The sequence below is a fragment of the Chinchilla lanigera genome, unplaced genomic scaffold (assembly GCF_000276665.1).
Source record: "Chinchilla lanigera isolate Chin_1 unplaced genomic scaffold, ChiLan1.0 scaffold00030, whole genome shotgun sequence".
NCBI lineage: Eukaryota > Metazoa > Chordata > Mammalia > Rodentia > Chinchillidae > Chinchilla > Chinchilla lanigera.
In genome coordinates, this window is record NW_004955431.1 from 17577694 (window position 1) to 17600340 (window position 22647).

Sequence of the window (22647 nt, forward strand, 5' to 3'; positions counted from 1 at the left end):
TTCAATCACACTGCTGTATATCATTTATCTTTAAAGTGTCACTGAAGTCTCTGTTAGACCCAGTGTGTAGAGTTTAAAGATGACTTGGGCTACTAACCCACTTACATTTATTGTACCTAGAGAGGCAATGTGAAAAGTATACTGTGAAAAGTACACTGGATTAAGGGTCAGGAGTTCTGGCTCTGGCTGCCAATTCTAATACTAACTAGCTGAGTGCCATTAGGCAAGTCATTATGTCTCAGCTTCTTCTGTTCTAAAATGCGTGGGTTGACCATTATGTTTTCTAAGGCGAATGAGCTCTCTTGTTTTGATGATCTAGAAAATTAGAGCATTTGGCATTTTAGGACTAGTGAAAGTTTTCATGTTGCTAGAAAATTACTCTACATACAGTTGAAGACAATCAATGTGCTTTGGGACCTTTTAGCTCCACTTCATCTATTGGTCTCCTATTGATATGTCTGTAGTTTTACAGTTCCTAAACCATTATCTCTTTTGTGAAGTCTTTTCTAATTATCTTTTCTATAGTGATAGATTTTCTTCTATTCACTTTGGTACTTATATATGTAGCTTGTATCAATTGATGTACTTTTTCCGTGTCAGAGCTGAAATGGTTTTTACTTAGTCATATTTTATTATTCCAACCCATTAGAAGATCTTTAAGAGGAGAGTGAACTTTCTACTTTGTTTCCTGAAGTACGTAGTAAGTGTTGTATGTAATAAGTTTTCAGTTAGTATCTACTGAGTTAATTTTAAGACCTAGAATTTATAATTTTAAGGCAAACTTTTTGGAAGAAAAAACATCTATGATAAATGATGTAAGTTTTCCAATCAAAAAGCTATATCTTGTATGAATTATTCTTTGAGCACTTTCTGTTTCACTTTAGTGGGAGAAAATAGTAATGTTATGTTTTACAGTGTTTATTTTTCCTCTTCCTTTTAAATTTCCCAGACCTGGAAATTAAAATGCTTTAAGCAGGAGGTTTCTGAAATGCTCCATTGAGTCCATCTTTTCAGAAATGGCCATGTGTAGGAAAATGTGACATGTTCATTGCCAGAGGAGGGTTGGTAAATACAATTTGATGTAGTATTTCAGCAAACATTTCTATAACTTTTTGACATTTACCTGTAGTCCCTATTTACCTTATCAGTAGTTAGGGTGACATATGATTGTCAACTTTTTATATTAAGACCAAACTAATAAATTAAACATGTTGTGTTTATATCTGATGAAAGTTGATGCTTTGGAAGGGTGGTAAAATATACTGACAGGTCCTGTTCATAAGCTCCTTTGGTATAAGTATGCAGATGACACCTTTAGATACTGTTTGTACATATGCTGATAGACAGAAAGCATTGACTAGGTAACAAATGCAAATGTCAACCTCACAATTTAACCTTCCTATGTAGAAAAAGGTGTTAGTTTTCATTTACATGTATCTTTTAACTTTATTTCAAAGTTTATTATTTTTTAGCCTGTTATCATTTTGTTTCATGTACCACTAAAAGCAGCTGCTGCAGTAAGATTTGCACTTGAGAGCTTTCATTTCTGTGGAGTGCTACTTAAATGATTGCAAATGCATAGGTGTATATGTTTTTCTAATTTTGTATGTTTTTTTCCTGCATTCATTTCCTGTCCCTTGAATCTTTTTATGTATATCTTTCTGTTCACCTATTAAAAATATTTGAGGTTAATAAGAGAAATCTAGTGAACCCACTCCCTACCACACATACTTTATGTCAAAGCATTTCTTGTAACACTTCGCCACACGTAGGTCTAGGCTAAGATGCAACAGTTAAGCATGTCGTGTAGCACCATAAAAACTTTTGGCTCATAGACACTCTCATAGAACAATAGTAAGGTAGCCTGGAAATAGCCCTGAGCTGCTGAGTCGTCCCTTCACCATCAGCCACCTTTGAAAATTTTTACAGACCACTTACATTTTCAGGGCATCTCTTCCTCCTATCTATGTATGTATGTATGTATGTATGTATCTATCTATCTATCTATCTATCTATCGTGGTGCTGGGCATTGAACCCAGGACCTTCTTCCTGCAAGGCAAGACTCATTTTTAGTGTGAGAGTAATAAGACTGTTTTAGCTATCTCGCATTTGGGTAATTATGAAATTAAGTATCATAAAAATGCTTTTGAAAAACTTGGAAAAGACATGTCAGGAAACCTTATTATCATGCCTTTATGTGGAATATCCATCATGTCTTTTTGTTTACTTGTTCTGTCAGTGATAGACTGCTGTTCAAATCTGAATTGAGTTTTGGAAATCTTAGTGTTGGACAACTTTGAACCCAAGATATTAAGATTTGATAGTCACTGCAAGCAAAAACCAGTGAAAGTAATATTACTGGCCTAAAGGACATACCGTGTATCAAAAAAACAACTAAACCGTAATTTTCCTTGTAATAACACACTCAGATTGAAGACCCCGATACCATAGTTTCTACATTTGTACATAGACTGTTTTGTATCCTTGACTCAATGGCCAATCCCTAGGCCATAATCATTTCTGAATTTCTGCATCTATATTCTTCTGTTTGTAGCATGTCCTTGATTTTGCCACATTTAATCTCCCCCTCCTTCAGTGGGTTGTGTATATGTCTTCTAAAATGGTAGTATTTTAGGCTGGGAATGTAGCTCAGAGACAGAGCCCTTGCCTAATATACAAGAAGCTCTGGGTTCGGGCTCCAGCACCACCACCAAAAATGCTGGAGGAGGGCAGTATTTTAGTTAGAGATAATACCACTTTTTAAAGGGAAAAATATCTCCAAATAGGATTATATATGATGTAGACCTTATAAATATTATGCACGTGGGTTGAGAAACATTAAGCTAGAATTAATAAACTTTAACAAAGGGAGCTGGAGGATTCTACAATGTTATATCTTAGATCAGCTTGAAGGGTTGGTCTGCTATTGTCCATTGGGTCAAATTCGCATTTCATATTTTAGTATTCATTTTATCTTGCGTGTGCCCGGCCCCCACACTACATCATTTTACAAGCTTCAGTTGTCTTTATTTGCTTGCCATAATTGAATTAATTTGATATTGTTATATACAGTTGACTTACTCATTTTTACCTTAGCACATATAAAGTTACCTTTATATATACTAGTCTCTCTGGAATTCTCTCATCCTGTTTGTAACCTGTTGGCCTTCAATAGATTGTTCAAAAGTCATTAATTACTACAGCTTGTCTTTCTGTCTCTACTCTGCATATTTTTTGTAATCTATTTACCTAAGAGGGAGAAAATGCTTTTGTCCAAGCAGTTTAACTTAAAAATTGGCTGTCATCTTAAAATTTAACTTAACTTGATACAGATGTTTTGGTAGTGATTAATAGGTACAGTTCTTTTCATTTCCTGCCTGTGTAGATTGATAGGAAGACAAGGTGGTGATTATACAAAGAATTGTGAGAAGAGCTATTAGGGTGAGGATTTGTTTCTTGGGGCCATATTTCATCACGTGAGATAAATAAACTAAAAGAATACTGTGATGATGTCAGAATATGTACTTCCAAATTGAATCTAACATGTTTTTCACTGTTTCATCTTTCATTTTTCCAGTACCTGTATTACCAGTTTCTGAGACTAAATGATGCCGTATAGTTTGCTTTGCCTCTGTGTGAAATTAGTCTACCATTTCAGCTATGTTGCACACTATTTTAGAACAGAAACTGTGACCTGTAATGCTGTGTCAGAGCATATAAATTCTATGCAAATATACACAGGAAAAGAAATACATGTTTAAATATTTTAATGCTAAATTTATTGCAACATCATGAGATGTAATGCACATTACCTTTGGCCTCTACAGTTATAAGATGTGCTCAAAGTAGTTGCCATCCATTGAAAAAGCGTCATATTATTTTTGTTTTCCTGAAGTGTGTATACATTTTTTGGCAGATTCATTTGTGAAGGATACATAGAAATACCAAAGCTAATATTCTACAAAATTGAAATTGTTGTCCAATTAGCTGTTCTCTGTGCTAAGTGAGGAGAGTCACAGTGTGCTATTTTATGAAACCTATACTATTTCATTGAGTAAAATGCTCGTGTTATTCTTGGTTAAAATATAGCACTTTGCTATCCCATGTCAACCAGAGCCTTATCCAGAGGCATTAGTTAACAGGAGTATAATCAGATCATTGAACTGGTCTGTGCCTGAACAAGAATTAGAAACCAGTATTCAATGCTGTACTCAGTGTTCTTTCGAATGTGCCATTTTGTTGTCTACAAGCAGTGGTTATGAGTTTTCTTAAGTCATGTAAGAACCTGGCTTCCTCTCATTCCTCTGGTCTTCATTTCTTATCAGTTCAGTATTTGTGGATTATGTTTTAGGAAACTTTATAACCAATACTCTCGGAATATTTTAGATCCCAAGAGCCCTGAAGTATATCACAAAATGAAAGAGCTGTTGGATAACCGAAAGCCTAGCAGTTCCAGAAGTTATCAGATGGACCGAACTATTGTGTCTGTCTGGCAACAAATTTCTTGTTTAAATCAAAGAGAAAAGCTGGTTGTGGTGACACGCACCTCTAGTTCCAGCACTTGGGAGGAGAGGCTGAGGCAGGAGAATTGCCATGAGTTCAAGGCCAGCCTAGGCTGCTTAATGAGTTCAAGGGCAGTCTGAATTATAGAGGGAGACTTTGCCTCAAAAAAAAACAAATAAATAAAAATTTTTTTAAAAAAAGAAAAAAGATGGTAGTAAGTTCTCTGAGGTCATGCTTTTACTTTTGTCTATGAAACTTTGATCTCTCCCTCAGCTCTATTTCCCCATCTGTACAAGGAAGTGGTTACACTAGACCAGTAGTTGTTAAACTCAGGTGAGAATTAGAATGATTGGAAGGGCTTGTTAGTAACGTACAGACTGCTGGGACTACCCTAGAGCTGCTGAGTAAGATGGACCAAGAGGGCCAGGAAGGGCTGGGGCTGTCATTTCTAAAGAGTTCCAGATGGGTGCTGTAGCTTGTGTCACAGGATCACACTTTGAGACCTCCCCTGGAGTAGATAGGTGCTGCCTAAGCCCTCCCCAGTGCTGTAGGTTTTATGACTGACCTCTGTCAATTTCCTGGACACAGTGGAAGGTATTTTATTATCTTCCACTTTGAAGATGTACTCCTTGAATCTCTGCTTTAATTTTGCTTGGTGCGTTTTCTCGCCATAGTTTAAGTGCCTTTCCCTTAGAAGTACCCGCTTACCCTTTTCTTTGTGCGCTGCCAAACAGAATGTTTGTTAAAGTAATGTTAGTGAAATACATTTCCAAGCTGCTCTTTGGGGAAATTTAAATGAAATTTTAAAGTATCATTAAGAATGCAAACAATACATTCTTTGATTAGCTGTAGGCATCTTTACATTGGGATGACTGAAAAAGGTTCTGGTTAATTAGAAGTAATTTGTTAGAAACCTGAATCCTCTTTTTTTTCTCTCTCAGATTAAAACTCAGTTCCCAGCTGGATGCTTATAAGTACAGGAAATGTAATTGTCAGATGATTAATTGCAAAAGATAGATAATTAGAGTTCATCTGATGTGTCAAATATGGGTAACCAAGAGGTTGACGGCACGTTGCAAGAGAGCAGCTGAAATCTAGATTGCGGGTTGTGGCCGGAGAGGGGTGAATTGTCCTTACCGCCAGGCCCTGTGGACCAAACTTGCTGGAATCTTGCACGTTTCATCCCCTTTGCCGCAAATTCCTCACAATGAAAACTAGTACTAGAGAAGAATTCCCACTACCTGAAACCAGGCTTAGAAATTGAGCTGTTGCAGAACTACCTTTTAATGTCAAAGAATTTGGGGATTTGTAACCTTTGTTTTCAGTACCACTGTTTCAAAACAAAACAAAACAAAAGACTTCTCTATTGAACCTGCCCAAGAAATTTTACCCTCATGAAACTTGTTTTTATCTCTTAATTTCTAATAGCCAGGCCTTTTTTGCCATTAGTGTCCCTTGCTCTTGTTAGTTAAATGTTTCCATCAAAAATCCCTGGGTCCCAAAATGCAGAATCACTTTGCTTCTTAGAATAAGTGCATTAATTATGCTTCTTTATAAATCCTCCATCAAAAAATTAATGAAATAAGAAAAAAGTATTATAACCTGTCTGTAATTAAATAAGCCATTTCAGTCTGACTCACCTGTTGGCGTAAAGTCACAATAAAATTAATAAAAACTAGATCTTTCTCCTGCATTTTGAAGAGGCCTCTTTCTCCATCTTTAAACTTTGTATTTTTACTGAAGAGTTTTGCAGCCCTCAGAAATACTGTTATACAAATTCAGCTAATGACCCAAATCCAGCTTGTTTGTTGTGTAGGAGTTGTATTAAAATAACTCACTGTATGTGTATTGTCATTAATGATATGCTCATTTTGATAATGGGGCTGCAGATTCTTAGTCTATAGTCCTTGGGGAGATGCTACAATTTTTTTTAACTAAGTATTGTTCTGGCTCCTTTCCTTGATTGGCCCAGAAATAGCAATCAGCTGGGGAGCAGGATGACATGCCTCTTAGCGATCCCTTTGATCTTTGAGATGAGTATCAACATTGTATGCTTCCTAATGGAAGTGTAATTTAATGAAATCTATTGGGTAAACATACTTCAGATGTTCAAAGGAGGTGACAAAATTTTTGCTGGCAGCCAGGACCTGGCTGCTTTCCAGCTTGCCTCTAGCTGCTATGCATATAGCATTGAGAAAGGCACTTAAAATAGGAACACAAAGTATTATTTTCATTGTGTTTCAATCCCCCGACCCAATCTCCCCTACCTATTTTTTCCCCGTAAGTTTATTTTTGTGGTGTTTCTGCAAGTGCCCTTTGACATAGAGCCTCTGCTAGTATAAAGTGGAATGTGAGATTGGGTCTTTTTCTATTTTTCTTGGTTTATTTTATGACACAAAGAGTAGTACACTGGATTATGGCACCAAACTCAGGAGAAGTTGTAGGCACTAGACTTACACAGAATATCCTAGAGGGGGAGAGATGTACTCTTTAAAAAAAAAAAATACATATTTCAGTATGGTTGACATTCTATTTTGAGAGGAGCTGAGAGAGACTTTTTGTCTCAGCAGTCCTTGAGGAGGTGTGATGGAAATAGCCCTACTCAGTGACAGTCTGAGGACATGACTAATTTCTAGTAAGTCATGTTCTCTCTCTCGGCTTCAGTTTCCTTATCTATAAAATGAAGTGTTTGAATTCGATGATTCCAAAGGTCATTTTCAGCTCTGAGATGTTATGATTCTTTGTAAGACTGAAGGGCTGAAGATCAGCACTGTCCATTAAAATGTAATGGTAGCCACTTATATAACTTTCTAAAAACTACTTTCATCAAGAAGTTTATTTTCTTTGTCTGAAGAATCTTCATAGAAAATTGTTCGGTTTAGCTTTTGTTCTCAGCAGTAGCCTGCTCCTGAGTTCTGAGGAAGCTTGTCTTCTTTTGAGCTACCTAATCCTTCTTAGAGGCAAGGGACATTTTGGTATGGTTCCATGTCTTCCTTTTAGCTTCTCCCCTGGGTTTCTTTTTATAGACTGGATTTCCTCAAATAATAAGAGCTTCGTTATATATTTCCTGCACCATTTGTGGACTTACGTTGTTCTTTATGACTGAGAGAATTATTTCTGGTAAGCATCTGCATCTTCTTCTGTTAGGCAACACGTACAGTATGTAATATCCTGACCCACAGCATGGTTCAGACGTACCTCTGCATTGAACTCTTTGGTTTCAGACTCATAGGAAATTGTTTGGTAGTATGAAGGATAGGCACAGCTTCCTTCAGGGACCCTAAAACTGTATTGCCAGTAGTAAGTCTCCAAGGACTGGTTCTAAGTTGCTGGTAACGGCACCGGGCTGACCATCAGTGCTTTCCAGGTTTTGTCCATTTCTGGTCGCCTCTACTTGGTCTGTGCAGATCTTGTCCATGCCAAACCTGTTGAGAAGCCATGGGCTAACAATAAGCCAGTACAATATACTACAGTAAAACTTGTCAGGGCAACTTTCGCATATATTTTGGCAGTTCATATGCATAAGCTGTGCACAATATCATATCTCCTCTTTTATATGGGCGTGAGTGATCTGACAGGTAATATTTCCGTTACACAAAACTATCATCTTATGTTTGGGTATGATTTTTTTTATCCTGGATCACTAAGCCTTTCTGAGAGCAGTGATCAATTTCATCCTCTCATCTTCTGATTTCACTTGGTATCTCTTAAAGTAGCCTTCATTCTTGATAATGTCAATCAGTCCTATCCTGCAGTATTACAGGTGGGGGAAGCTACGGATGGAACTACAAACTCTGCAGTAACCACATCAGAACAAATCCAGAAAGAAAATGGTGGAGTTAATTTTAGCAATATTGCAACAGCAAGCAGAAACTCCGAAATGACACCCAGGATTCGGAGGCAGATTTATTTTACGTCGATGGGCGCTGACTGGGATCCTTCCCAAAATATAAGTCCCCGAAGGCTCAGGGAGGGAGGTTTTTAATGGGATTGCAAAGGGGAAGTACAGAGGTAGAGCACTTGGCTGTCTTTGATTGGTTCTTAGAATACGTATCGCCGTGACCAGCTATGCATCGCAGTGACCCCCCTAGGAGACAGAAGCAACTGAAACTGGAACAGGAACTGGTCAACTAAGAAACTGAAATATACCAGCTGAGGGGACCATTTTTTATTACAATATATTTAACCCAGTAAATCCAAACAAAATATTATCATTTCAATATGAACTAAATTTTCAAAATTACCAACAAAATATTTCACTTTTTTTCTAAGCCTTCAAAGTCCCTACAGCATATTCCACTTCTAACCTTTTGTGTTTCAAGCACCCATAATCACGTGGCTGGTGACTACCATGTTAGACGTGGGTTCTAGATGGTGCAGTGTGTCCATGCCAAACCACATTTCCAGGAGCCAGTTGGACATGAACACAAAGGTTCTTAAGCCTGCCCCTCTTTCCCTAGTCCAGTGGTTCTGCACTTCAGCAGTACATTGTAGCCACCTGAGGAGCTTTTGCAGTTGCTGATGTCCGAATCCCCTGCCCAGAGATTTTAATTTAGTTGGTCCAAGTACAACCAGGACCCAGGGATTCGTATAAAGCACTGCAGGTTATTCCAGTGTTCAGTTGAGGCTGAAATGTGCTGCATGAGACCTAATGTTCTTAAAAAGCAGCTGTGCCTGTTGCACATCTGTGTCTAGTCCATTGCCGTGGAGGTTTCTATACCTGCCACCCCCCACCCTTCTCCGGCCTATTTCCTTCCAAGAAGCCCTATGTATAGAATCTTTAGATCAGATGTAAAATATTGTCACTCAGTAAACTATGAATTAAGAGAATGATAGATTTTATATTTCCTATTAAAAATAAGGATGTGATAGCTAACAGAGTTTTCAGAACAATAACAATAAAACACATGAACTACAACCAGAGCCTTTGACATTAGTCTTAACAGTCTTAACGATCTCAGAAATTGTATACAATATATAAAGACAATTTCCTCAGTCACTACTACTTTTTTGGTATTTTTAAAAATTGTGTCCTAGATAATAAGGCTTATTTCCTTATGGTTCAGCTTCTCTTTTATAAAGACAGATTATTGAGGCAGAGTTTACATACCATAATGATTTCCATTGTTGTATGCAAATGAAAAATTTTCACAGTATTTATATAGCTGTACAATCGTAACACATCCCATTTTATAACACTTTTTAGAGGTTCACTCGTGCCCATTTGCAGTCAACACTCACTCCTACTCCCAATCCCATGCCAACTGCTGACCTGTTTTCTTTGTGTTATAGTTCTGCTTTTTCTAGAAGTTTCAAATAAATGCAATCATGTGACATATGTATCCTCTTTCACTTACTACATTTTTGAGATTTATTTATATCATAGCATGTGTGAGCAGTTGTTCTTATCACTGATATTCCACTGTATGGGCATGTACCACATTTTATTTATCTGTTTACCAGTTTTGATGACATTTGGATCAATTAGTTTTTTTTAATTATAACTCATACTACTGTGAAAATTCACTTACCAGTCTGTGTGGCAATATGTGACATAAATATGATTTCCTTTGGGAAGTTCTGTGGGGGTGAAATTGCTGGATCACTTGGTACATAGAAACTTTGTAAGGATTTGTCATATTGCTTCAGAAGAAGCTATACCATTTTACTTCCTACCAAAAATGGATGAATGTTCTTATTTCTATCCTTGTCAGCACTTGACATTGTCGACCTTTTTGATTGTAGTCATCTAGTGCATATGTAATGACATCATGTAGTTTTCTCCTCATTTTAGTATTTTTCCAAATTCCTTTTTAAATTGTTAAACTAATACATAAAAATGGCACATATTTTTGGGGTACCAGGTGATGTTTTGATGCATGTATATACATGGTGTAATGTTAAAACTGGGGTAAACACTTCTCTCCTCAAACCGAAACATTCTAAGTCTTTCTTCTAGCTTTTTAACAATGAGTATTATCATTATCTATAATCACCCTACTATGCAATAGCTCACCAGAACTGCTTTCTTTTCTAGAAATAACTCAGTATCCATTAACTAAACTTTTCCTGTCCCTTCCCGCTCCCTATTCTGCTCAGCATCTGATAACCACCATTTCATTTTTCATTTATTTATTTATTTATTTGTTTGTTTATTTATTTGTGGTATGGGGAACTCAGGGCCTTGTGCATGCTAGGCAAGCACTCTACTACTGAGCTACATCCCTAGTGCGTAGATCATGTGTTTCTATGTGTAGCTTTTTTTTTTTTGCTTAACATAATCTCCAGTTCCATTGCAAATGATTAGACTCCACTTACTTTTATAGCTGAATGCTGTTCCTTTATATATATGCACCAAAGTTTTTTAATGCATTCATTAGTTGATGAACACTTCTTTTCACTTCTCGGTTTTTGTGTATAGTGCTGTAATAAACATGGAAGTGTAGATGTCTCAGCATTACTGATTTCATTTTTTTCTGTACATATACCTGTAGTGGCATTGCTGGATCATATGGTGACATCTTGAAGTTTTAATTTGAATTTCCATATAAACTCATGATACTGTGCATCTCTTATGGTATTTATTATATATTTATATGTCTTTGGTGGAATATCTACTCAAATTATGATTATGTTCTTTGCATATTTTGGATAAATCATATACATGATTCACAAATATTTTCTTCTCGTGTGTGGCTTATCTTTTTGTTTCCTTAATGATGACTTTTGAGCTACCAAATTTTAAGATTTTATAAAACTAAATTTATCATTTTTAAAGGATCATTCTTAGGGTATTGTATCTTACAAAGCTTACCCTAACTAAAAGGCACAAAGCTTTTTCTTCTACTTTATAACTTATATATTTAAATCTGTGACTTATCTTGAGTTATTTTCTTTGGTCTGTTACAAACTGTCAGTTGTTACTATTTTTGTATATGGGTAGGCAATTGCTCCAGCACCATTTGTTGAAAAGATTTTCCTTTCCCTCACTGGATTCCCTTGACACTTTCGTAGAACAATTTAAACATAAGATGACAGTAATGTAACAGTTTATTTCTGAACTTGAGCGTTTTGGTTTCTGTGATCTGCGTGTCCATCCTTATGCCAGTACCATGGTGTTTTGACTACTGAAGCTTGTAGTAAGTTTTGAAGTCACATATTTAGATAAAATAAATCCTCCAACTTTTTTCTTCTTCAAAAGTGGTTTGCAGTTCTAGGTTCTTGGCACTTTCATATAACTCTCAGGATCATCTTGTCAATTTCTATGAAAAAAAATCTGACATTTTAATGGAGATTTATTGAACAGAAACAATATAGATTGATTTATGGGAGAAATTGCTATCTTAACAATATTGAGTTTTCCAATCTATTTATTTAGATCTTTTTTAATTTCTCTCAGCAGAGTTTACTAGTTTTCAGCATGCAATTTATATACTTTTGTAAAATTTATTTCTAATTGTTTTATTCTTTTTGATGCTATTGTGAATGAGTTTTTTTCTTAATTTTATTTTTAGTTTGTTCATTGTTACTACATAGAAATGCAATTGATTTTTGTACACTGATCTTGTATCTCTTAATCTTGTTGAACTCATTTAATAATTCAAGTAGTTTTCTTTTGTATTTTCTACATGAAATATCATGTCATCTGTGAATAAAGATAGTTTTACTTCTTTCTAATGTGAGCATCTTTCTTTTTATAATTGAAAAATTTTTGCCCTTTTGTATTGGTTAAAGATTGGTACAGAATTAAATAGCGATGTGATAATGAATTTCTTTGCATTTTTCCAATTTTAGGGGGAAAACATTCACTGTTTGAATGATGTTAGCTTACAGGTGTTTTATAAATGCCCTTTATAAGGTTGAGGATTCTTTTATTCATCACTTGTTTTAAATCTATATTATAAATGGGTGTTGAATTTCACCAAATATTTTTATCTGTTGTGATGATGTTTTTGTCCTTCTTTATTGTACTAATATGATATACTAACTGAATTTTAAATGTTAAACCAGCCGTATATTTTTAAGTGAAATCTCACTTTTTCATAGTATATAATCCTTATGTTATTATGTTTGGTTTATTAACATTCTGCTAAGGATTTTTATATCTGTGTTTACAAGGAATATTAGTCTGCAGCTTTCCTATCAAATCTTTACCTTGCTGTTTCATCATCAATAGTACTGGTCTTATAAAATGAGTTGAAAACGTTTTCGTCTGCTGCTTTCTAAATGACTTTGTATGGAGTTGTTTATTTCTTTTCTAAGTGTTTGATAGACTTCATCAGTGAAGCTATGTGGATCTGGGTTTGTTTATTATTGTTTTTGTTGTTTGATGGAAAGATTATTTTACTAATTTAATATTTCTACCTGTTGTGGGTCTCTTTGTTTTTGTTTCCTTTTGGGTAAGCTTTCATCACTGTGTTTCTATTAATTTGTCCCCTTCATCTAAGTATTCTAATTTGTTTATAGTAATAAACTCTTCATAGTATTCCTTGGCAATCTTTTTAATTTCTTTAGAGTCTTGTGACAGTGTTTCTTCTTATTTTCTTAACCTCACTATTTTTTTTTTTTTTGATGTTTTGAAAACTTTTGATTCTTTGGATTTTCTTTACTACAGTCTGTTTTCTATTTTACTGATTTCTGCTCTGATCTTTGTTTCCTTCTCTTATGTTCTTTGGGTTTCATTCATTCTTCTAGTTTCTTGAAGTGGAAACTTAGTTTATTGATTTTTAGGTCTTGCTTCCTTTCTAAGATAAGTGTTTACCTTCAGATGGTATCTCTTGGTATCTCTTAAAGTAGCCTTCATTCTTGATAATGTCAATCAATCCTATCCTGCAGGCCCAGCAGTATCACCTGCTTTTGAAATTTATACCCCTGGCTATTTCCATATTATTTTCCATATTAATATTGTTGGGCTATAGTAAAGTTTGGAAATAGGCTTGGGAAGCTAAGAATCAGAGCTTTTTTGATTTCTCGATACTGAGTCAAGTACTTTTAAGGTGCTGGTAATTTTTTAGAATATATGAAATGCACAAGCTGGCATAGAAGGTCTTTCTAGATGAGGTGAAGAGGCCAGCCTGTTCCACCTTGGTTCTTTTGCTTAAAACCTTGGCTAAAAGAGGTACCACTGACCATTCACTGAAGGGAGGAATTCATCGAAGATTTTTGTTGTAATCTTTTTAAAAATTTTCTGTATACTTCCTTAGTTTGGAGAATTTAAAGCAAATAGAAGAGTTGGAAAAAGAGTATAACTCTAAACTATATACCTGTACCTAAATTACAGTTTTCCTCATTGGCCTTCTCTCTTTCAGACAGAAATAATTTGAATTATGAATCATTTTCAAGAAGGAATGAAGGATAAGCCCCCAAGCTTCTGGCTTGAATAATTACATTTTTGCAAGGAAGAGAACTAATTATTGAATTGGGCAAAAATAAGGGTGAAGCTAGTTGGCTTCTTTTTAAGTGGGTAAGTAAAGGTTGTAGAATCAATCATTCATTTTGGGATGTTTTAAAATTGAAATTCCTGACACAACCCCATGAAGAAATTAAATAACTAATGGGATTATCAAGTTTCAGTTCAGAGGAGAGGTGGAATTAGATCAATCTGACATTAGTATAAAGTACTTGAAACTTTAGAAATAGATACGAATACTTAGAAAAGATAAAAAGAAGTGGGTTTTTGGCCAAACTCACAGAAAGTGTAATATTAATGTTCAAGTAGAGAACTACTTGAATTAAGAAAAAAGCTACCAGTGAGGTAGGTCATTCCTACAGGAGAGACTTTCTAAAAGGAGGACCTCTCAGTGAAGTTGAATATTACTGAGAAGGGCTGAGTGAAATGAAGACCTAATAAAATATTTACCACATTGTTAGCATGATAGTCACTGGGCACTTTAAGAATCTGTATGTAGGTTGACTGGGTGGAACTAAGTAAGAGTCAATGTATCCTTTTAAAGCCTGGTTTGAGCCTGGCACACCGGTGCCCACCTTTAATCTCAGCACTTGGGAGGCCGAGGCAGGAGGTTTGCCATTGTTTTGAGGCCAGCCTGGGGCTACATAGTGAGTTGAAGGCCTGCACATAGTGAGACCTTGTCTAGAAAGAAAGAGCGAGCAAGCCTGACTTGATCACTCAACCACAGTCATTGAAAATATTACAAAGGTCAGTAAGGCAAAATTATTTATCTATTCAACAAATTCAATGTGAAGTTAGTTTCACTGAAGCAGATATTTATCAGTTGTCATTGAGGTGGCCGTGATAATGCAGATGGTGCTCTAATAAAATGGATCCTGCAGTTTTCTAGTCAGTGTCAGCCTGGATGCACTGCTGACAGTAAACAGTTTCAGTTACAAATCTGAGTTTACGCTGAATGTTGGGGCAGAACATTTATATGTGGTCATAACCACTGCACGGGTTTGTTTGTTTAGCAGAGTTTTGTTTGTTTACACCTCTTGTACTTCTAATCAATATAGCTGTCAGTTGGACTAATGTATTGCCTTAAAAATAAAAAAAAATCTTGTTTTGAAATTCTACATTTTTATTGTTTTTTTCTATTCTTTTTCAAATAAAAAATTTAAAAGTTGCCTGTGCTTTCTTCAATAATAGCAGAGAGAGATCATGGAATTAAAAAAAGGGAAACATTTGCATACATGTGATCAGATTGATTATATAAAGGGATTTATTTTAGAAACTTTGCCGGTTTTAAGTTCTCACGCTGGTACTTTTTACCTATTTGAATTTGGCCAAGTTACTTGTTTAATCTCCATTTCTGTATCTCTAAAATAGAAATAATGTTAGTGTCTGCCTCACAGGCTCAATAGAGGGTAAATTAGCGTACATGTGTGCTACTCATGGCTCTTAAACTAATACCTTCGGTGTAGTAGGCTCACAGACCACATTAGCTATTATTTTTCCTAAACAAATGAGGTTGATTTTTTAAATAACTTTTGCTTTCTATTCCAGAATAAAGCACAATCTAAATTAGACTAAACTCAAAGAGAGAATTTCTCTGGCCTGATAATTTTCAGATGTAAACTCGCAAGCCTCGATTACTCAGTGTTCTGAATGACACCATTTAACTCTTGACTCACCGTAGTTTACCAGGAATATATTTGCTACCTCTAGAAAACAGATCTAGATGAATTTGTAAATAGGTTAAAGTTTATCTCTAATGTAGAGTCTCATACAAACTAGTGCCACATTGATATATGGGAAAGGATGAAAGGTATTGATTAACCTCTCCTAAAATTTATGGCTCTTAAAACAAGAAATCATACCATTATTGTATTCTCAGTTGCTTCCTTATTGCTTACACCAAATAGCATGAAGAGGTCTAATAATTTCAATTATAATTCCGAATATTTAATGTTCCTTAGAATGTCCTTCCTCCACTGGATTATGTATTCCATACAAATGTTTTCTATCGAAGCACTTTAAATAAATGTGAGTTTTTGGCTAAAATAGGCCTTTATCAGGATATCCAGGTTTACACTGACCAGAGAATTGCTGTTTTATTATACCATAATTAGGATTTTCCTTAGCTCTAGGGGAATGAGGTTGAATTCTTTAAAATTTTGAGCTGTAATTATTATTTGATTTATAAAATTTTAATAAATATTGATGTTCTAGCCTAAGAGACCATAGAAAGATAAGTTTATTGTGCTTTAAAATGGATACGTTTCCTCTTACTTGATATATTCACAGATTCCAAACACATGGTAAACTAACCTTCCCATCCCCAACAACAAATGAACTTAATGTCAATTCTTTTTTTCCTAGAATTCCTAGATACTTTGTAAACTCTTGGTGTCACATATTGTCTATGGCTATTTATAGGAGCATAATAGCTGTAATTTACACATGTGTTTAAATTAGGTTGAAAAGAGCATATGAAGTTTGTGATAAATATTCATCCGAACTACTGATAGGCTATTTTTTGTTTATTCATATGGGGTTTAACTCAAAGAATGAATGGATGTGTTGGAGATTTGGACTTTTTGTTTGTTTGTGACTTCCAGGGGTTAGCATGTTTACATGAACAATTTTCTTAGAAATGCTTTTGCCTCAGGTAATTGGTGCTCTGTTCAGGTAATCTGTCACTTTAATAAATGTCTTCCTTCCTACGTGTCTATACCTGAAATATTCTATTTTTACCACAGGGACTGAAATGTTATCCAATAGAGTTTTGTCCAAAGAGAATAGGGGCTGGCGGGATGGCATAATCAATCACTCACCTGCTGGATGTCAGCAAAGGATTAAAGTAAATGAAGAAATAACCCGGCTTTGGGAAGAGTGACCTTATCTAGTCTATACTGTACAAATATTCCAAAATTTAGAGAAAGGTGATGTGGTACTTTGAAAATATGTTTAATGAAAAATTCAGATGTTTAACCCATTTTTAATTATACTGCACCCAACTATGATGGACATCATGACTCTGGAGCTTTTTTGCTAAGGTTACGTATGACTACTGTTTCTGAGCTCCTTTTCAAGTTTGTATGTTGTCTTCTATAAAGGGATAATGCACTCCCTTCTTAAAACGGGGTACCAGATTCCCTTGCTCTTTGTTCTCTGGCTTAATTGGATTCCTTTTTTCTATCTTCCTGTTAACGTTTGTTTGTATTTTCAAGTTACTGTTGTTTTGACCTGGCATCTGTTTATTTCTCTGATTAATTGCATTTGTGCCCAGACATTCACTGATGGCTGTGCATTGGTGACTGACGATCCTATTTGTAGCCTAGACTTCCACATTGCTCTCTGTACTTCATTTTTAAAATGTCCATCGCACATGGACCAGAACTTCACATATTTATCTAAAACATACTCTTTTTCTTAGATTCCTTAGCTGGACTCCGCACATGCTAATTAGAATAGATAATGCATTATGTGCTCAGCTACCCACAGGAGAAACCTGGGAGATATTTCATTGTTGTACCTTTGCTTTGATGCCGCAAATGATTGTCACCAAGTCCCCTAGATTCTACTTCAATACTGCTCCCCTATATCTTTACATGGTCTCTCTTGTGACCTTTAAGAGCAAACCTAAGATTTCTGCCTTCATTCTGGTCCTCCTTATGATCTTCCACTTTCTAAGAATGGAAATCCGATGAAATCAAACTCCTATTTTTATTACTTCCTGTAGTATCTGTAGGAAGGAGTTCACAAAGATTCAGTCTGCAGACAAATCAAGCTGAAAGATATCTTTTTCCTAGTCAGTGTTTCTGATATATTGAAATTGATGTTCAGCACTAAGAAATTGAGATATATCACGTTAACATCTAAATTTCAGTTTTCTCCTAAAATTATAGAAGATTTGGGAATTTGGAAGTAGCTCAGTGGGGCGCTTTTGTCTGTGGCCCCAGAGCCAACTGCCATTTCACTCACTCTTTGCTGGCCTCTCATGAGCATTAGGGTCTGTTCCTCTTGGATTGGGATAGGATGCTACAGCCTAACTTTCGGGCCTCCTATGATGAGCTTCTCCTCCCACCTAATATTTTCTCAGTCTCTCCGCTCTTATCCTGACATGCAGCGTCCCCTTGTGTTTGGTATTGTGCATTACGTTTGAGGCTGTAATTATCTTGTATTTGCTGCTCCCTTCCCCTGGAGCACTTCTTTTTCTTATCTGGTTGATCAGCTACTCATCATTTAAGCCCTAGGTCAAGCATCCTCATCTTTATAAAGGCAATCCTGGCCTGATCAGTTTGTTTCCTTGCATCCTGTGTCTCCATTATTGTCAAAGGGCTTACAGTCCAGGAATGTATTTTTACAATAATAATAATTATAAGCTTGGCGTGCAGTGTGACTGAATCAGTTTTATTAAATGAAGGATATGAATGAATCAGTGAATAACACAAAACCATATACTGTAGCCTTTTTTTTTTTTTTTTTTCAGACAGGATCTTGCTGTTCAGTTCAGATTGGTCTTGAACTCATTATGTAGTCCAGGCTGGCCTCAAACTTGCAGCTACTCTCCTGCCTCAGCCTCCCAAATCGTGAGATTACGGAGTGTGTTACCTTGCCTGGATACCTGTAGTGTAGTCTTAGCTTTATCTTCTTTAGTCTAAAATGTTTCATAAAACATTATGGCTTTATTTTTATTTTTTATTTATGTTAATTTGTTGTGGCTTTATTAACAGAGTTTTCTCCCCCAAACTAGTGGCTAGCTTTATTTTATGTCATTCTCTTTTGTGTCAAACATTTTTAGTTTTATAGTTAAATCAAATATTTCTGGTTTTTTCACAGTAAAGTACTTTAATAACTTTAAATCTTTCCATTTTCTCTTAAGGAAAATTTTATGGACTGTAGGTTAGGGTTCATAAAAGGTATTTATAAAAGAAAGAAGAAGAAAACAATACTGCTTCCAAGATTTCCCTTCTGAACAATATCTTGACGTACCTTGATTTTTAAGAGTACTATATTAAGAGTCATATTTTAAATAACTGATTTAGTGACTCATTGGAGATAAAATTGCTTTTGATGCCCCAATCCAAAAGTTACACCAATATTCTTATGTTTACTGTTTACTTTACAATTAAGTAGTAAAAGTGTTTTTGTTTTATTCATTGAACATCTTATTTTTCATAACAATGCCAGAAGGGAAAAGGCAGCTGTTGCCTTAGGGTAGTGCTGAGCACAGTTTGTATGTAGGAACCTTTCAAGTAGATACTTACTTCAATTTTAACAATCTTATATCCTCCCATTTCCACAATCTTACGTCTTCGATGATGTTTTACAAATAAAAATAATATGATTAGTCAGCCTATTTGAAAAGATGCTAATTTTATAATTAGGTAAATCTGAAATTAAATTTTTGAAATGAAACAAATGCTTTTCTTTAACATACATTTTCTAAGTATTCCACGAGCAGACAGTGACTTTGGGGGAGATTTTTAAGAAGACAACCACTATATTAGCGTGTAACTCCTGTGGGGTGTGTGATAAAAATCATCTTCTATCATTTAATTGCTCATTTGAAAGTTTTATTGGTTACTATTATCCATGTGAAACAGCACATTTCTTCTGTTGTCCCTTTGGCCACTAGTTACCATTTCTTATTTTACGCATGTATATAAATTTGATGTCATAGATCTGCTGAAACTGGGACTGGAAGAGATGCATTGAAGTGTGATTTTTCCCTGCGATGTACTGTCCTGCACTCTACCTAGTGCTTTTGTCCCCTCTTGGAAAACTGCTCCGTAGTCCACATTTTGGAATTTTTATACCCTCATTTTTAAAAGTTTCCCATTATTGAAGCTACCCTGTAAGCTATTCAGGGCAAGTGCAGAAATGTCTTAAAAATACAACCTCAAGTTCTTTGTTACAGTATTGGAAAACTTTTACCCAGCAAATGCTGGAGGTGGTAGTGATGGCTTAATGAGGATGATTAGAGTTATGATAATGATAAAGATGTTCAGGAAAGATTCTCCTTTCCATATGTTTTTCCTATCCCCGCTCCCCATTCCACTTTTCCCCTGAGTCTCCAACTCAGGTAACCACTGTTAGTACTTTCTTGTGTATCTTTCCATGTTCCTTTATGAGTGTACAAACGAGTACAAATGTGCACCACCCCTTTAATGACACACCATACAAAAGACAGTGTATACTATATGCACTGTTCCACACTTTGGCTTTTCACTTTTCAGTTGATTTTGGAGTGCTTTCCATAGTAATATGTGAAGAGCTTCTTCATTCTTTTGCTAACTAAATAGTATCCTGTTTGCCAAATTTATTTAATCAGTCCCATGTGAATGAGCTTTTGCTAAGTAAAAAACTGAACTATGTCATTTTTCATGTGGACAAAGATCTTGAAAAGTAGAGTTAGTTCTTCGAAGTGTCTATGCATTTGTAATGTAGGTTATATAGCTGTCCCCTATTGGAGATGTACTAAGTTACACTCCCAGGTCAGTGCCTGGGAGTAGTGGATTATCACTTACAAAATGAAGTGATCACAGTTGTGAATGTTGGACAAACTGACAGTAATAAAGTATCTCACTGGAGGTTTTAATAACTCTTATGAGCAAGGTGGGGTGTCTTTTCATGTTTTTGGGAAATAGTTTTATCCTTTGCTTTTTTTTTTTGCAGAGTGAGAGGTAGATCTTTGTCTTTTTCTTATTAATCTCTAAGAGTTTTTTTGTATGTTTTGTTGATTAGTCCTTGTTAAAGATAGAATTTATAGGGTTTTTTTTCCAATTTATGTTTGTTTTTTGACTTTGTTTAATTAAGCATTAAATTTATTCTGTCTTTATTCTACATTTTACCATTCAAATTATAAAATTTTACATGGTTGAGATTTATTAACTTTTTATGTTATGGAGCCATAATTAGAAGGACTTTTGCATTCTGGCATTTTAAGAATTTAAGTTAAATTTATGTCCAGTTATTTTATCTTTTATGCTTTTACTTACATATGTATAGGGACTTCTTTTTGACTACATATTCCAACTGGTTGTTTGTGTATATGAATTGATTTCTGTATTTAATTTTATAGCATGATACTTTAGTAAATGCATTTACTGTTTATATTTCAGTTTACTGTCATGAATTTTTGAGATAGACAATTGTATCACCTGTAAAAGTGGCTGTGTTTCCTCTTCCTTTCCAATTGCATACCACTAACTTCTCTAGTCTAATTATGTGTGCTAGTTTAACAAAAAGTAAGTAAAAGATAATAGCACTGTTGGTCACTTTTTCTCTTTTTTTAAAAAAGAATCTTTACTGTATTGTACTTGACACATATGGTTGTGCATTTTGCTCTTTGTTCTTTTGGTCCTTATTTTTTGCTTTCTTTTGGGTAAATCACATTATTTTAGTACTTAGTTTTGTCTCCTGCATTACAACTTTAGTCATACTTTTTTGTGTTCTATTTTGGTGGTTCTTACAGAGAGTACTATGTGAATCTTTAGATTATTTCAGTCTACTTTGAAGCAATCTCATGTTACTTCATGGACAGAATAAGACCTTACCCAAATCCATTTACCTCTCCCCATTCTTTTTCTTTTTGTCGTCTTATATTTTACTTACATTTTTTTTGTAGAAATGCTGTAGACTTCATATGTGCTTAAAAGTCTACCTACTCAAATATTTACTTATCGGAGCTCTTTGTCCTTCGCACAAATCTGTTTTCATTCTGTTGTTTGGCATTTCTCTTCCATCTAAAGAGCTGTTTTTAACAGCTCTAGTTGAGCAGTTCTGCTAGAGGGGACTTCTCTTAGGTTTTACTTGACTGAAAATTTCCTTCAAAAAATTTCACCATCGTTTTTAGTGATGTAGTCACAAGATGCTGAATTTTAGTTTGATGAGTTTCTTCCTCCCTTTCTGTACTTTAAAGATTTAGTTCTTTTGTCTTTTCATGTGTCCTAGTTTTTTATTATATTCCAGGTATTTTATGTAAAAGTACAATAAAGCGTCATGTGAGTTAAATTTTATGGAAACAAAGAAACTAAAGCATTACTTTCTTTCAGGTGCCTGCAGTGGAGTGACTGAGTCAATCTGATCTTTAGTTGGCCTGTGTATAGACTTGTTTTTGGGACAAGGTCTTCCTATGTAGTTCAGCTTTGTAGTTCTGGAACTCACTATGGAGCCATGGTGACCTCAGATTGGCAGTGATCCTCCTGTCTCAGCCTTCCAAGTGCTCGGATTGCAGGCATGCACCACCATGCCTGGCTGTATGCGCTTTATTGCAGCTTCAGTTTAAATTCACATGTTTTGAAACTGGAGTTAGACTATTCCTCTCTTCAGAATTTGAACTTTGAGCACTGATGTGTTTCCAGAGATTTCTTTCTGCTTTACAGCTAAGTTTCAGGCTCTTATTTGTAGAAGACCTCCCTCTGTGTATAGTCCTACCATTAATTTTTTGGTGTTTAGCAAGTTCTCTTTGTTCTCAGGTTATACTCCTGGCTTTCTGTACCTAGAGAGATTTTTTTCTGCCCCACTGCAGAGACTGAACCTCAGAGTGGGAATTGCCTTAGCTTCTTTAAAGGTTCAGAATGCCTCAGAAGGTTTTTTCGCAGCACCCCCATGCCTCTCTCCCAGCCCACCTTTAGGTGGCTGCAATGCTGGAATGCCTCAGATAGGTGTCTGTAGCTCTTGCACGATCACAGCCAGGGTCTCAGAGCACTTGGCGTGTGCTTCTCTTAACTCTGCTGCCTTG

At 35.4% G+C, this 22647-nt stretch overlaps 1 protein-coding gene and 1 pseudogene across 7 annotated transcripts in view; one reads left to right on the forward strand and one right to left on the reverse strand.

Moving 5' to 3' along the window:
* Positions 1–22647, forward strand: part of Vti1a (vesicle transport through interaction with t-SNAREs 1A) — a 368205-nt gene that overhangs the window by 35089 nt on the left and 310469 nt on the right. The gene's annotated exons all lie outside the window — the stretch shown is intronic.
* Positions 7383–10293, reverse strand: LOC102009093 (annotated as a pseudogene).